Consider the following 17538-nt stretch of genomic DNA (forward strand, 5'->3'; position numbering starts at 1 on the left):
AATGCTCTGGTTCAGGCTAGAGCTTAGCCTTCAAGGAGCACAAGCTTTCCTATTGATTGATTTCACTATTTTAGTCTATTCACAAGTCAAGGTTTTTTGGTTTGGGTTTTCTTTTTAGGGTGTTTTGAGATTGGATCTCCCTCCCTGACCCACATTTGAAATATAATGGCTACTCATTTTCCAAACCCACTGTTGATTGGCAGAGAAACTTTGAGCTGCTCTGAATCAAAAACCTGGGCTAGTTTCCCCTTCTTAGACAGTCTAGGACTCCCCATATCATATGAATGTCAAATTTAGCCCAACACTTCATAGGTGTCAGCCCTATTGCAGCTCAAAACTACTGAGCTCAAGTGATCCATCAGACTGAGCCTTTCCAGGAGTGGGGATAAGAGGCATTCATCATGACCCCTGGCTCATTAGATTGTTTTTGAGAAAACTTTTAGAAAACTAGGAAACACAAATCCACTGCTTATATGACATACAGTCTCTCCTCCACTGATCCAATTCCCCCTCTCTCCTTTCCCATCATCCTTGAACTATTAGCAAGCTGTTAGCTCCACCTTAACTCAAACTGCAATAAAAATTAATGGACATCTTCTGTTGTGTTAAAGAAATTCAGCAGCCGACTCTAAAATCCCATTTGTGAAATATCTTTTCACATTCACCATTTTTATGGGCTTAATCTGCTGGTGCTTAGTGCAATAATTTTACTTTGGTGACTAGTTTAACTTCTTTCCTCACTAACACAAATGCCTGCACACTTAAATGCATACATGTGCACACACACTTAAAAATTACTTTAATGTTACTTTGCTTGATAGTAATAGACATTGAATCCTCCTTTTTTAACCATCTCTTCAGAGAATCACATCCAGGTATGACAAAAGCATCTTGGGAAAACAAACAAACTCCTTCCAGCAATATGGCACACTGTAGAGAGCAGTGGAATCAGAAATCCAAGCTCAGGTCTAACTCCATCTCTTTCTAGCTAGGTGGACCTAAGCAAGTGACTTCTCCCCTCTGCTCTCAATTTCCATGCCTGTGCCAGAGGGACCACTTGACACTGACACTTCTTCAGAGTGAAAAAAGAGCTTTGTAAATGATGAAGAATAAAGAATAAAATTGTGATCTGCTATTAGAACAGGGAGATGTTTCTGGATAGGATGGCATCCCCTGAAGCCAAAAATAATCTCTTGGTGTCTACATTGTACAAAAGATGGAGCATTCAAGAATAACTTTCTGTATTGTATTTAGAGTAGGACAGTATTCATGACCAAGTGAAAAGGCACGCTGGAAGTACCAGAGCTCCTTATAACTCCAGCTGTCCTATCTGGTATCTTATCCTGTCCTATCAGGATTACAAAGGTTGAAACTCTCTGCAAAGGCTGAGTGCAAACATTATAGCCATGGTAGCATAGAGAGGAGCAGCAGAAAGGTCCATGTGAAGGATAAACAAAGGGGTTGTGGGTTCAAATCCTTATAGCTACTAGGAAAGAAAAGGATCCTGATGTGCACCGAGTTCATGAAGGGAGAAGAGAATGGAATAAGTGCTTTTCAGGTGTTAGGCACTCTGCTAAGCACTTGACACATTATCGCATTTGATAACCTGTGTAGAAGGCATTCTTGGAAACCAGGGTGTCAAACCACAAGCAGGGAGAAGAATGCAAAGGCACCAAGACCTATAGTGCCTTCCCTCTGTTATTATTTCCTATTTTTCTTATATATAACTTGCTTTGTATCTTTTTTGTTTGCATGATGTCTCCTCCATTAGACTGTAAGTTCCTTGAAGCCAGGGACTATCTTTTGCCTCTTTTTATGTCCCCAGAACTTAGCATAGTACCTGGTAGGTAATAGGCACTTAATAAATGTTATTTATTTTATTATTTTTATATATTACATATATAAAAATTAAAAAATTTAAAAAATTAAAAATAAAAACTAAAGACTAGATCAACAATTTTAGCATTTTTTTTTAGTTCCCTAAATTGGCTTCAACTCAGTCAACTCTGTTTTAAATTCAGGAATGAGCATCATTCCCAAATGTCTTTCCAAGAAGATCACCTTCTGAGAAACAGAGGCAAAACCAAAACTCAAGACTTGCCACCACCAGGGCATGATCTGGGGTATGAAGGAAAATGGCGCAAGCTCTGTAGAGAACATCTCAGCCACATTACTGTACTTGTAACAATCTCGCTCCATAAATTAGATTTCTCCTATGATAAACATTCCTTACCACATATGAGCTCGAAAATGAAGGTTTTGATTAAACCTGCTGCTTCTGAGCCCTCAATCACCCTCTGACATTTATTTGTGACATCAGGAGCATGTGGAATCATAATGTTCTGTTGTATTTTTATCCAAATAGCATAATCACAAGAATAAATCAAAGCTTGCTGCCTCTTATTCAAACCCAGTCTGCCACAGAATCCGTCTGGTGATACATACAAACTCCCTGTTTATCTAAACTTCCTTTTCACTTATTTCTCTGGGCGCTAAGGTCAGAGCAACTAGAATTCAATTTAATTCATTTCTATTCAACTTAACAAACATTTATTAAATGTCTACTGTATACAAAGTACTTTGGTAAGTACTGGGAAAAACAAGTTTTTTACAAGACAGGAAGTCTGTCTTCGCAGCACTTGCAATCAAAGGGATATAACAGAAACTGAAATAATGGTAACACAAAATAAGGCATGGCAAAAGCATGAGAGGAGTGGCTCAAAACAAAATGCTATCTGAGCTAAAGTTAGAGGAGGAAAAGTTTGCTCAAGATCCTGTGAGTTGAATAAAGTCTAGCCAAACCAAGATCTTAGTGCCTCATCCAGGTACAGCAGAAATAGTCAGATGCCTAACATTCAAACCCTATTCCCCCCAGTTTTCTCATCTGTAAAATTAGAGGTTTGGGCTCTGAGTTTCCTTCCAGAACTAAATCTATGATCGCTTAGTAACTCCTCCCAACTTTTTGTTTAGCTGAATTGCAAAATAAACATCTTATCATTGATGAAATATACATCTATATTGTTTCCTATCCTTTTTTGTTCTTGTTTTCTAAGATGTTATTAAAAACTCAATATTGAAAATCAATGCAATCATCTAAACTTGTTTAGTGACTATTTAAGGTTAAATTAATTTCACTGAATAAAATATTAATTTTTTTCTTTTATGTCTATTATTAAGTATACTAAATACTACCTGCTCACCAACCTTCCCCCCCTCCCCCACAAACCCATTGTAGGAAAATTCTCTTATAACATATATTTATTGTCAGGCAAAACAAAACAAATCAGCTCATTCAGTATGTCTAAGAATGCATATATAAGGAGTTAACACTTTAAGAGTTTACTAGTCTAAGGCATAAATATATTTCTGGAAAAAAGCAGTGAATTACATCTGCCTTAAAGAATAACTTGTTTGAGGCATAGGTCTTCTCAGCATTCCTTTTTTTCACCCCCCCAACCCAATACTTGTAAAAACAGTTTCTAACATTTTTCAAAGAACATTGAGTCTCGAATTCTCTCCCTATCTCCCATCTCACCCATACAACCTCACTCCCCATTGAGATGGTAAGCAATCTCATAGAGATATTACATGTACAATCACATAAAACATTTTTTCACATTAATTCTTTTGTGGGAGGAAATTTGATTAAAAAATTAAGAAAGTGAAAAATGTTTTCTTTGGTCTGGATTTAGACTATGGGTTCTTTTTCTCTAGAAGCAGATGGCATTTTTTTTATCATGAGACCTTTGGAATAGTTTTTGATCATTGTATTTCTGAGAAAAACTGTTATTCACACCTGTTCACTATACAATATTCCTATCACTGTATACATTATTCTCCTGGATCTGCTTATTTCACTCTGCTTCAGTTCATGTAAGAATTTCCAGGTTTCTCTGAGCTCCTCTTGTCATTTCTTACAACACAAAAGTATTCCATTACAATCCTATTCTGTAACTTACTCAACCATTCCTCTAAATGATAGGTATCCCCCTCGCTTTCCAAAATATTTGTCCCCACAAGAAGAGCTACTTTAAATATTTTTTAAGTATTGGTCCTTTTTATTTTTATCTCTTGGGAATACTAACCTAGTAAGCGATTGCTGGGTCAAAGGGTATGTACTGATTTATGGCCCTTTGGTCAAAGGGCCATATTGTTCTCCAGAATGATTTAATCATTTCACAACTCCCCTTCCAGTGTCTCAATTTTCCCACATCCCCTCAATTTTTGTTGTTTTCCTTTTCTGTCATAATAACCTATTTGATAGGTAGCTGGTAAGACCTCAGGTTTGTTTTAATTTGCCTGTCTCTAATTAATAATGAGCATTTTTTTTTGCATGACTATAGAGAGCTTTAAGTACTTTGAGAACTGCCTGATCATATCCTTTGACTATCAACTGGGGATGACTTTGTATTTTTATATGTTAGACTCTCCCTTTAGTACTTTATCTCTCCTCCAAAGGGTAGAAGATAGGATTCATCCTCAATGTTTTAAAGTCAAGATTAGGACTTTCTTAGGCCATAACTCCAAGCTCTTAAAAACTATTTCTTCTCATGTTATTGTACTCATTATATAATTTTTCTCCAAGTTCTGCTAATATTACTCTGCATTAGTTAATATAAATCTTTCCATATTTCTCATTACACTATAAAGTTCCACTACAATCTATGACAAAATTTGTTCAGTTCTTCTATAATTTATAGACACATTCTATTTCCATGTATTTACTATTAAAAAGTGCTATTAGAAATATTATTCTATATATGAAATCTTTCTCTCTATCCTTGACTTCTTTTCCTTAGTATACATGTCTAATAGTAACATCTTTGGTTTTAAGTGTATATAAAGTGTTTCTGTCCTCTCACATCTTCTCTAATGATTACTATTTTTCTCTTTAATCATCTTTGCCAATCTAATGAATGTGAAATGGAACCTCAGAGGTGTTTCAACTTATATTTCTTATTTTTAGTCACTTGAAATATCTTTTCTTAAAGTTGTCAATAGCTTGCATTTTCCTTCATCTGAGAACTATTTGTTCATACCCATTGAACACAATTATTGGGGAATGGCTCTTGTCCTGATTTTCTGTGAAAAAAATTTTTTTTTCCAAATTACTTTTTTCCCTTATGATTTGTATAATAAAGGGAGGTTAAGTTGTATTCCAAGGGGTTAAGACTCAGTATTGAGGGGGGAAAGAGAGGAGAACCTCCCCTCTCAAAAGTGGGGTTCATGGAAGAGAGCTGATATTTAGGGTTGGCTCAGAGATAGGAGAGGGGATTTGAAGATTTTCCCCCTTCTGCCTTCCCTCCTTAGCTAAGGCTTCTCTCCCAGATTTGCTCTTGTCCCTCTTGTCCCCCCTCCACTACTCAAGACCAAAGGTCTCCCCTTGATCTGTTCACTCACACTCAGCTTGGGGACAGATAACTTTTAATGTCAACTCAATCAGGTAATACAAAAGGAAAAACTACCATGGAAGGAATGGGAAAGGGAAGTGGGAAAAAGGGATCCCTGTCTCTATCTAAACCTTTTCCTCTCCCTCCTCCAGTTTGGGGGAAACTCGGGCCTTGGCAGCCTGAGTCCCCTGAGAGAAAGTCAGGTTGACTCACCCCTGGGCAATAGGAGCCAAGGTAAAGTCTGTTCAGGTTTCTCTTCAGAAAGTCCCTTCAATTGGGAAGTGTTGGGGGGAAAGATTTCCAGTCACTAGCAGGAAAAGTAGACAATCCTCAGAAGAAAGTCTTTTCCCACCTTCTGTCTACAGCTTCTCAAGACTGAGAGACCAACTCCTCTAACAGCCAGAGTCTTCTCCTCCTCCAGATTCCAATTCCTTGGGGCCCCTCACCCATCGAGGTGATCAGTTTCACACACTCTTCAGCCTGGCGCTTTTTCTTTAGTGCCAGCCTCTGTCACAGATTTAAACTATATTTATGTTGCTTATGCAAACACTTCTCAATTGTATACAATAAAAATTGCTCATTTTATTTTAAGTAGTCACTTCTGCTCTCTTAAGGTGTCTGTCACATACGAACACATCAGAGGCAAGGTATTCACCTTTCTACTATCTCCGATGACTCTTTAGTTAACATTAAACACATTCAGTATTCTGGTGTAAACCAATAATAGAGAGGTCTTGTCACCTCTTGTCACAATTAGTCAGTCAATAAACATTTTTACCAAAAGAGTTCGGCAACCGACGGTTTCCAACAGGTAGTGTCAACAGTATGTGTGAACTTTTTTTTCACAGAATCAATTCTGTTTGCCTCAAATGTCATTGAGAGCAAAAAGAATTGTGAGAATTATAAGAAGAGATATGAAATGAAGGGCTCATCATGAGTATGGCTACAAGTAATGGAGTGAGGAAGTAAACCTTGGAGATGTCAACTTCATTCTCTCTGTGTCACCTTTTGAGACAATGATAGAGGTTAGAGCAATGGAGTATAGTTGGAGTACTTCATCAGACTGTAATAAATCCGTCACATGGTACCAGGAATCAGTTGGTACAATCCAACATACATCTCTCTATGACCTTGATGATTCTATATGCTGACTTTGGAGATTTGGGTCAAAAAAGAGGAGACTTGAGCTTGTAAGAGGTAGATCTTACTTACTCCAAATAGTTATCAGTCTCTCAAAATATAAGACTTGTGCCCAGTGTTTTCCATGGAAATGCTATCAACTAGCCTACCTAGAATCTTGTGCTTTGGATTTTCAGAATGTGGAGAAACTCTAGAAGATTAGCTGGATGAAAACTAGCATCTAGTTATGGCCTCAGCTCGGAAAAGTTCTGATAGGGAAAAAAGTAACCTTAATCATTTAAAATTTTTAATACAACAATTGAGTTTTGATAAGAAATTTGGGGGTTTGTAGGTTAGCGCACAAGAGAATGGACCCATGGAAAGTCATTTAATACCAAGTAGTTGAAATACAGGGCAATTTGCTAGTCTACAGAGAATGGTTAGGTCCCAAAGTTCTACAACTGAGTATATTAGGGCACTTGCTGTCTAGAAAGAAGCAGAAGAAATTCTCTCTGGGCTTTAAGTCAGAAGAGTTTATGGTAGGACCTGCTTCTCCCAAAAGGAAAAGCCAACATTTCATCTAAGGACTCAAACTGAAAACAGGATCAGGAAGCAGAGAGAAGCACCAAAACCTCATGGTCAGTGTCAAACCTGGCAGTGTCCAGCAGCAACCCCAGGACAATAGTGTGATCATTGAATAACCAGCTTGTGAGACCTGCAGTGGACTTTGTGAATTACCAGTTCATAAATAGGTCTTGTTAACATATACATTTTGCATGTGTGTTACTCTAATTTATCAGATTTGGACCTACATCTTATACCCAATCCTCTAGTGAATCCTAAATGGATATATGTTATCTAAAAAGAACTTTATTTTAAAATGGAAGAAAATGGAATGAAATATTTTTATAGTTTTGGAGAAGAATTATTGAGAGCAATAGAAATGTACTTAACTATATAAAAATGTGTTTAACAAAAATATAACTAAAATAAATAGAAATATAATAGATTGAGAAATATATGCAATATATATGAAGTATAAAAAAATTGATATAAAACTGTGTAAGGAAATGTTTTTAAATCTCTGTGGTAACTCCTAGTTAATAGGGGTTAAATGATCAAAGAATATGAACAAACAATTTGCAAAAGAGGGAACACAGATTAGTAATTACTTGGCAAAATGCATACCCTCACTAATAATCAAAGGAATATAAATTAAAATAACTAACATACCACATCATATCCATCAATTTTACAAAAAAGAAAATTTCATTGCTGGGATAGTTGTAGAGAAACAGGTATACTCATAGAATCACAGAATTTAAATATTTCAGGGGCAATTATAGAGTGCCAGGCCTGCAGCTGGGTATACCTGGGTTCAAATATGGCCTCGGTCACTTTCTAGCTGGGTGACCTTGAGGAGGTCATTTAACCCCCATTGCCCAGCCCTTATTGCTCTTCTGCCTTAGAATCAATATTTAATATTGATTCTAAGACAGAAGGTAAGGGTTTAAAAAAAAACTTAAGTATTAGAAGGGACCTTAGCAACCATCTAGTCTACCCCATAAATGAAAGGCTTCTCCAGTAAAACATCCCCAACAAGAAATCTCTTGCCTCCGCTTGTCCTCCTCCAAGAAATGGAATGCTGCCACTTCTCAAGGAAGCTCCTTCTATTTGGGGATAGCTCTATTTGTGAGGAAGTTTTTCTTAAAATCAATCCTGAATTGTCTTCTTTCTTGGTTCAGTACTCTGGGGCTAAACACAACAAATCTAATCCCTCTTCCAAATAGCCTTTAAAATACTTGAAGTTATCTATCATATCTCCCTGCCTTCTTTTCTCTAGTCTAAACATCCCCAGTTCTTTCACCCTATCCTCATATGGCATAAAAGTAAAGCCCTCCACCATCTTGATTGTCCTTCTCTGGAGACTCCACAAATTACCAAAAATACTTTCTGACAAAAGCAAAGCACAGTGAGGCTATTCCCCCTCTATTCCTAAAAGAATATCTATTCTCTTTTAATGTATGCCAAGATGTATTTACATATCATTTGGCTTAAAACATTGCACTACTGATTCATATTCACCTTGTAGTCCACTAAATTCTTAGATCTTTTTCAAAACAATTGATGTTTAATACATGTGTTACAAAGACAATCAACCTCTTTGACCAATAATTGCATTGTTGAAAATATACCTTGAAACTATTATTTTTTAAAAGTGACCCAAATGTATAATTTGTTCAAAGCTTTTCATTTTCTCATGACATGTAATTGCAAAAATCTGGAGGCAACCTGAATGTCCAAGCATAAGGGAATCATTAAATCAAGTGTGAAATTGTAACGTAATTGAATGCTACAATGCAATTAAGATCAACAAATGGGAGGAATGCAAAGAACTCTGGAAAGAGCTTTATGAAATAATGCAAAGAAAACAAATATAGAATTAGAAGAATGGGTATAAAAAATGAGCATGTCAGTGAGAATAAAAAATATTGATGAGAGAATAACTAAAAGATTGTTATCATGATTTATGTGTTGAAATGAATTAATTTAAATGAAAATACTTAACCTATTTGATTTCACATGTAATACTATATACTAATAAAATATTTCTTTTCAATCTCATTAACTTTTTAGATGCCAATCATGCTGTTCATTTATTTGATTGATTGATTGATTTAGAATATTTTTCCATGGTTACATGATTTATATTCTTTCCCTCCCCTCCTCCTTTCCCCTCTCCCAGAGCTGACAAGCTATCCCACTGGGTCTTACATGTATCATTGTTCAAAACTTATTTCCATATTATTAATATTTTCAGTAGAGTGATCAATTAAAGTCAACATCCCCAATCATATCCCCATCAAACTATGTGATCAATCATGTGTTTTTCTTCCATGTTCTTACTCCCCCAGTTCTTTATCTGGATATGGATAGCATTCTTTCTCAAAGGTCCCTCAGAATTGTCCTGGACCATTGCATTGCTGCTAGTAGAGAAGTCCATTACATTTGATTGTGCCACAGTGTATCAGTCTCTATGTATAAGGTTCTCTTGGTTCTGCTCCTCTCACTCTGAATCAATTCCTGGAGGTCTTTCCAGTTCACATGGAATTCATCCAGTTCATTATTCCTTTGAGCACAATAGTATTCCATCACCAAGAAATACCACAATTTGTTCAGCCATTCCTCAATCGATGGACACCCCCTCATTTTCCAGTTTTTTTGCCACCACAAAGAGCACAGCTATGGATATTTTTGTGCATTTATTTTTCCCTATTATCTCTTTAGGATGCAAATCCAGCAGCGGTATGAATGCTGTTAATTTATAATGGACTTGCTGCCCACTAAAAACCTCAGGTCTTTTTTGAGACTACCATGTCATCTTGATCTTAAAAGATGTTTTTACCTCAACTAAAAGATTTAATCTTTTTTCTTTATTAAATTCTATTTTAACAGATTCAGCACAATATATTAGAATATCATTTTGGATCTATTCCATTATTGTCCAGGAGCTCATTAGCTACCATCACAGGTTTGTGTCATTTCCACATTGAATAACCATGCTTTCATCTAATTTTTTAATGTTCTGTCTTGTTTTGATGGAAAGATTTACAGTTAAGTTATGGACCTGGATTAGTGAAATGAGTTTCCTCACCTGGAAGTTCCTTGTGCCAGTAAAATCACAGGTTCAGCACCTAACCTTCTTATCCCTTAAATGGACTTATTTCATCAGCATAAGAAATTCCTGATGTGTAAGTTTTTACCACCTATGCAACTGATAATTCATCTGGAACTCACAGACTTAGAAAAGTGCCTGGGGTTAAGGGACTTGGCTCACAGTCACATGGATGAAAGGCAGGTCTTAGATCTTCCTAACTTAGGTCCTACTTTCTAAATACTAAAACATCCTGTCTCTCAAGTGATAGATTTTTAAAATGATAATTAGCACTTTGTCTTGTTTTTCTGGTTATGAGCAGAAACTTCCTATTCTCTAGATTTGGAGTCCAATAATTTTTCCAGTCAGGTGCTAAAATAGATCCACTTTATTCATGGGTGACTTTAGTAAGGGATAAGGACATAGAAAAGCACATTGGAACCAGGGAGTGCAATAGCCAAGTTGATCCCTGAGGACTATGGACCTGATGATTCTCACTACCCCTCTGGAAGAGATTTACCTCAGGAAGGGGTCCAGAGTCTTGCCCTCCCCAGAGCCTGAGGTATCTTTCTCTTGGGAGCAGAGCTGTAAATTCTCAGTTTAGGACTTAGAATAAGCAAGTAGATTTTTAAGCAAAGAAACACTAGTTTCAAAGCTTGGAAATCCCCCCACTCCAAGGCAGAAGAATCAGACACTAATGGACTTTGGAACTTGGGGTTGCCCCCATATTTATTATTAATAATAATAACAATAATACTTATATAGAATTTTAAGGTTTGCAAAGTGCTTTAAAATTAAGATACTCTTTATCTTAATAATCAATTTTATCTTAATTTATCTTCATAATCTTAATATTTGTATTTTAATTTATCTTAATAATCCTGGGAAATATGTGCTATTATTACCTCTATTTTACAGATGGCGGGTCTGAACAGAAAGAAGTTGCCCAGATCTTAAGTTTCTGAGGCTAGATTTACACTCAGGTCTTTCTTGCTTCTTAGCTTCTTCCTTTTTTTTTATAAACCCTTACCTTCTATCTCAGAATCAATACTGTGGATTGACTCCAAGGCAGAAGAGTGGTAAAGGCTAGACAATGGGGGTTAAATGTCTTGTCTAGGTCACACAGCTAGAAAATGTCTGAGGCCAAATTTGACCTAGGACTGACTCACAATTATCTGAGCCACTAGCTTCCCTCTTTCCTTCTTTCTAACCTCTGTCTACCTTGCCATCTAGTTGCCTGCTTGGTACTGATGTGGGTGGTTTTTGTCCTATAAGTCAGTGAATGAAGTATTTGAAATTTCTCAAGAGAATTTTGACCAGAGTCTTGTTTTTTTTGTTTCAGGAGATTAGGGTAGAAACTATATTGAATCTTCAAGAAGAAAGATTGACGGATCTTGAATAGATATGGAGAGGAGAGAGAGAGAGAGAGAGAGAGAGAGAGAGAGAGAGAGAGAGAGAGAGACAGAAAGATGAGAAAGAGAGAAAGAAAGAGAGAAAGAAAGAGAGAAAGAGAGAGAGGAAAGAGGGAAAAAGAGAGAGAGAAAGAAAGAATGAGAAAGAAAGAAGGAGAGAAGAGAAAGAAAGAAAGAAAGAAAGAAAGAAAAGAAAGAAAGAAAGAAAGAAAGAAAGAAGAAAGAAAGAAAGAAAGAAAGAAAGAAAGAAAGAAAGAAAGAAAGAAAGAAAGAAAGAAAGAGAAAGAAAGAAAGAAAGAAAGAAAGAAAGAAAGAAAGAAAGAAAGAAAAAGAAAGGAAAGAAAAGAAAAGAAAGAAAGAAAGAAAGAAAGAAAGAAGGAAGGAAGGAAGGAAGGAAGGAAGGAAGGAAGGAAGGAAGGAAGGAAAGGAAGGAAGGAAGGAAGGAAGGAAGGAAGGGAAGGAAGGAAGGAAGGAAGGAAGGAAGGAAGGAAGGAAGGAAGGAAGACTGTACTGTTGAAAATTCTGAGGAATAAGAATAACTTGGAACTGGGAGCACATCAAAATCTGTTCTAGTGGAAGTTTCCTATCACTTTCCCACTAAACCTGAGGAAATAAGACTATTTGCATTTCCATATGGGAAAACTACATGATAAATCTTCAAGGGACAATTTTCAGAAACCTGGGCCATAAGGATAGTATATGCTGGCAAGACTTAGTGAAGGGGCACCTGGGTGGCTCCAGTGGATTGAGAGTCAGGCCTAGAGATGGGAGGTCCTAGGTTCAGATCTGACCTCAGACACTTCCCAGCTGTGTGACCCTGGGCAAGTCACTTGACCCCCATTGCCTAGCCCTTACCACTCTTCTGCCTTGGAGCCAATATGCAGTACTGACTCCAAGACGGAAGGTAAGGGTTTAAAAAAAAAAGGACTTAGTGAAGAAGGCCACTCAGGACAAAGGACTCTGGAAAGAAGTCTCTCTGAATGAAGAATAGCTCTTGTAAGGAAGTAAAGGACTAGTGACAAACCTGGAAAAGGTTGAGGGCAAAAATAATATTCAGGAATAATCCTCCTATGGAAAAAGTCTCAGAAAAATTAGGTCAATATCCACCTGACTTAGATCTCTCTGTAGGCAGAGGCTAGGCAGTCTGCCAAAATAAGCAACTTAAAGTCCATGGTAACCAAAAGTCTTATGAATATATTGACTGTATGTAAACTTTGATTTGGAAATCACAACAAGTCAATCACATGGTGGAAAAGCACAATGAATATCCTAGATATGTGATATATTTTTCTTTTATAAAAAATAATATTTCATATTCATCAATGCATCCACATTGGCATAAAACCTAATAAATGTGATGAATTTGGCAAAAACTTCATTTAGGGAGTAGAAGACTCAGTATTCATCAGAAGGACCCACTGGGGAAAAATGTACTTTATAAATGTGAGAGAGAATTAAAAGATCAAGTAAATTTTTATGGACATCATAGAATTCACATAGATTAGAGACACTATAAATATGATCAGTGTGATAAATGATCTATTCAGAGTGCTGCCCTCAGTTTTAATTAAATAATCTACCCAGAAAACCTTTATCAGTCTGATCAATGTGAAACAAGATTCAAAGAGCTCTGATATTTTTATACATTTCAAAGGATCTACTCTGGGGAGAAGCTCTATAAATGTGACAAATGTGGTAAAGGCTTTGTTCAAAGGAAAACTTCAGGTGTTCATCAGAGAATCCATAGAAAGAGAAATCTCTATACCTGTAATCATTGTGGGAGACAATTCAAAAGAGCAAGCAAATTTTTATAGATATTATAGACTCTTCATGGGGAGAAACCACATAAACTCAATCAGTGTAACAAAGGATTCATTCAAAAAATATTCTCAAGGTTCATCAGAGTACATTCAGTAGAGAAGCCTTTAACTGATCACTGTGGGAGAGACTTCAGGAAGCTCTCATATCTTAATAAACTTCAGAAAAAAATATATGAGGGAAATTTTAAACATATCTGGGACAGATTTTTTTAATAGCTGTTAGACCACAATGTTCATTTGAAAATTCACACCAGAGAAACTCTAGATATGAAAAGCAGGAAAAGGTTCACTCTGAGTCTGGAAATCTGAGATAGCTGATGAACACAGGAGAAACTATTTAAATGCTGCATTTGTGGTAAGAGTTTTAATCAGTGTCCAAATATTTAAAGCTCATCAAAAAGCACATTCCAGTAACTGAATGCTGTGAGACACAAGTACTGTTAGCCATTTCTACTCAATCATAAATTTCCTCTTAATAGCAAATTCTCTTGTTGAATGTTTGTCTGAGCAGGAAGGGCATGTTCTTTTTTTCACTGACCTTTCAGTATTGAATCCTGCAGATCATATTCTGGATTGGATATCAGCCTCGAGTAAAGTAGATGTTTATTTCCTTTAATATCTCTAATCCCTGAAAATTGTAAATAGTCCAGGTAAATGATCAATATCCTTTCCCTATCCTAGAAGCCACCTTATCTTTGCCCCTTGATTCCATTTTGGGACTTATACGGGATGTCCCCAATTTCTCAGTGCAATCTGAAGCTATTTCAAACTTAAGACTGAGCTAAGACTTTTGGAACACATTATTGTAACTGGAGTGCTCCTATGGCACTTTTAGGTTTGCAAAGCAATTTACATATATTAACTTATTTGATCCTCTCAGCTACCTTGGAAGTAGGTTCTCTCATTATGCTCATTCACAGATAAGGAAACTTGATTTGAGAGAGGTTCACCAGGGTCACACAAGTAATGACTGAGGCAGGATTCAAAATCAGGTCTTCTTCACACACACACACACACACACACACACACACACACACACACACACACACACACAGAGAGAGGTCATCACATTCTGTTGGAGCATTAATTTATCTGGACCCACATTTTCTAGAATTAAACCTTCCTGCCAGTTAGCTACAAATTTCAAAATTGCCCTGAATTTAATAAATACATAAGAGATGCCCAATAGATAAATTGTCTGAGTAAGACTTTACCAGCCTGGTCAGTGTGGGAGGAATTTGTGAGATTTTGTCTCTTTCTGACTCATATTTCTCTTTCAGAGGTAAGAGTCTCTCTATCACAGTCTGAACTTGAAGTGCATCCTAAGAAATCCTTTCTGAATACTTCCTCCCCCCCCCCAATCATTTAGCCAAAAAAATTGTTTTCCTGGTACCTTATTTTTATAAACCCAGGCATTTTATAAACCCAGGTTACAGGGAGAGAATAACCATATCCTTTTCTGCTCCATGGATACAAAGAAAATGCATTAATTATATGAACCTTATTGTTCATAATCGCTAAAAAAATAATGGCTTTGCTTCTTCCCAGGTTATGCCTGTACTTTTCTTTATTGCTTATGTATTTCTTATATTCAAGCAGTCTGGCTGAATATCATATGAGTGTTATTGGGCTTTGGAACAAGACTTTTAAGGGAAGGTTCTTTGTGCAGTCAAGGTGATGAGGTATGTTATGAGAGGGCAGAAAGTAGACAGGAGGTACAGACATAGGAATACCCAATCTCTTACCAAGCTTCTTTTTTGCTACTACCATCAATCAAATCTCTTTGCTATTTCTGCTTCCTGTTGTCTGGTAAGACTAAGGGGAAAAAAGGATTGGGGAAATCCCAGTCTAAGTATGCAGCATAACTAGGTAAGTTATTAATGTGACTGTGTTAGCATGATGGATGAGCCAAAAAGGAGGGAAAAAAAGAGGGAAGAGGACCATATCTACCCTCTGATTAATACAAAAGTAGGAGTTGAAAGAAACTCATTCTAAGGAAATAGAGCCTTAATTAAGCAGAAATGCAAAACTCAAGGCATAAATATAAGACATTATTTAGGGAGTTGAAGTTAGCATAAATATTGTTAAGATAATTTTAGGGTTGTGACTTAAAATCTAAATTAATTGATTGCCAGGGAAAAATCCCAAATAAAATACCCGTCAGTCTGGAAATTTATGGTAATTTTAATTAATATAGAGGGAAGGATTTTAAGGAGAAAGAGGGAAGAGGGTATAGGATTTCTCCCACCTGGCCTGTGCCAGGGGGAGTTCAAGATATCCATCACTAGGTCTCTGAAGAAGATTAGAGGTTTCTAAGAGGATAAAATGGAAAGTAAAGAAGAAAAACAACCAGAAACTCACCACCAAACCGGACAATAGCTATATCCACACTAAGATACCCAAAGGCCCAGCACTCTGCCACCAGTCACCTCTCTGCCACCAAAAGGAACTGGAGAGAGGAAGTGACGTGAAATATATAGACCTTTTACTCTTGTGTTCCCTCCTCTAAATTTTCACATCTACTAATCACATCAGAAGCTTTTCTCCAAGACTGCCCATTCTTTAGTTCTCATCTTCTTTGATTAGATTATATCTTTTGAGTTACTTAACACTTCTTTGTTAAGTTCACCTTTTGTTAGTTACTTGTCCTTTTTGTGATTAATTTACCCTTTACAGTTACTTAACAACTTTTTGTAGTAAGATCTAAAAATAGACAGCTTAAAGTTCTAGCTTCACTATAAAGTAAGAGTACCTTCATTGTTCAATCAGGAGATTACAATTTCATCTTCATCATAAAGTAAGATCTAAGTAGGATGCAGTAATTTAAAGTTCACAATATGAAGTTTCTCTATTTGATTCATAGAGCAATAATCTAAATTATGTATATTGTTAATCTATGCCTTATTAGTAGGCACCCTTACCTTGGAAATCTAATAGCTATTGAGAAAAGCATAGGTAGGCTAAGGTAAGTCTTCTTGCTATTGGTGGAACTATGGCTGCCAATGTCTTTAAAAAATAAATATAGATAGAAATACATGGATATCTAGAGATAGAGATAAAGATAATGGAACAGTGGATAGAGTCAGCAACTTTCATCAAGAGCCTTTAATGGACTATGATAATGAATACACAACTCTAGTATTGGTGGTCAATATTTGACCACTATTTGTCTATGTCTGTCACCATGATTATACATTTAGAAAATAATCCTCACAGTGTTAATAATGACTGTATGGGTCCAAGGGGAATGTGTGTAAACGTTCTCTCCATCAATTGGGGGTCTTCTTCAGTATATACAATAGTATAAAAAATGTTTTAGTCTTAAAAATCCAGATTATGCTGATAGAACCCGCAGGAGAAAAGTTACTACCCAATAGGTTAGAAAAAATATTTTTGGTGTTGTAAGGGAAGACATGGAAGTATAAGGGGAAAAAAACTGCAGGAATTAGAATGTGAGATTTTGGAGCTACTGTGAGGGCTAAAATCCTCCGGTCCTATGCTCCTTTTGTTTCTGCCTCTGTACATTCCCATGACAAGGATGTTTTTACACTCTTTTTTTTCTTCAATGTCTCTTTATATTTCCCTTTTGAACTTAAAGATATTTAGGGTCTCCTAAGCCAATATAAGGTGGTATGATTTATTGATTGTCCTTGAGTGTCCTTGAGGTTAAGGACTTGGGTTCAAATCTTGGGTTGCTTCTAACACAAACTAGGTCAAAGATGGTAGACAAGTCACCCAACCTTTCAGTGCCCCAGGGAATTCTCCAAACCATACTACAGAGAAATTGACAGTCTATGTCAGTTCAGGTAGTTTACACATTTATGGCTCTCTTCGTCAATGAAATGAGAAATTTTAGAAAGAGTGGATAGATACAGACAGACAGTTGAATGAACAAATTCTAAACAGGTTAGTTATTCCAAACATCAATTAGATGTTTTATTTTTCATATGCCATAAGAACTTCATGAGGAAGTTGAAAAGGAGTTCACTCATGACCTAGTAGATTGTGTTTTGCTAAATATCAGTATAGGAATTACAAATTTGCTGTATAGGTTTGCTGATCCTATTTTGTTCAGTCATTTTCAGTCATGTCCCATTCTTCATGACCCCATTTGGGATTTTCTCATCTAAGATGCTGGAGTG

The sequence above is a fragment of the Monodelphis domestica genome, chromosome 1 (assembly GCF_027887165.1).
Source record: "Monodelphis domestica isolate mMonDom1 chromosome 1, mMonDom1.pri, whole genome shotgun sequence".
In the NCBI taxonomy this organism is placed as follows: domain Eukaryota; kingdom Metazoa; phylum Chordata; class Mammalia; order Didelphimorphia; family Didelphidae; genus Monodelphis; species Monodelphis domestica.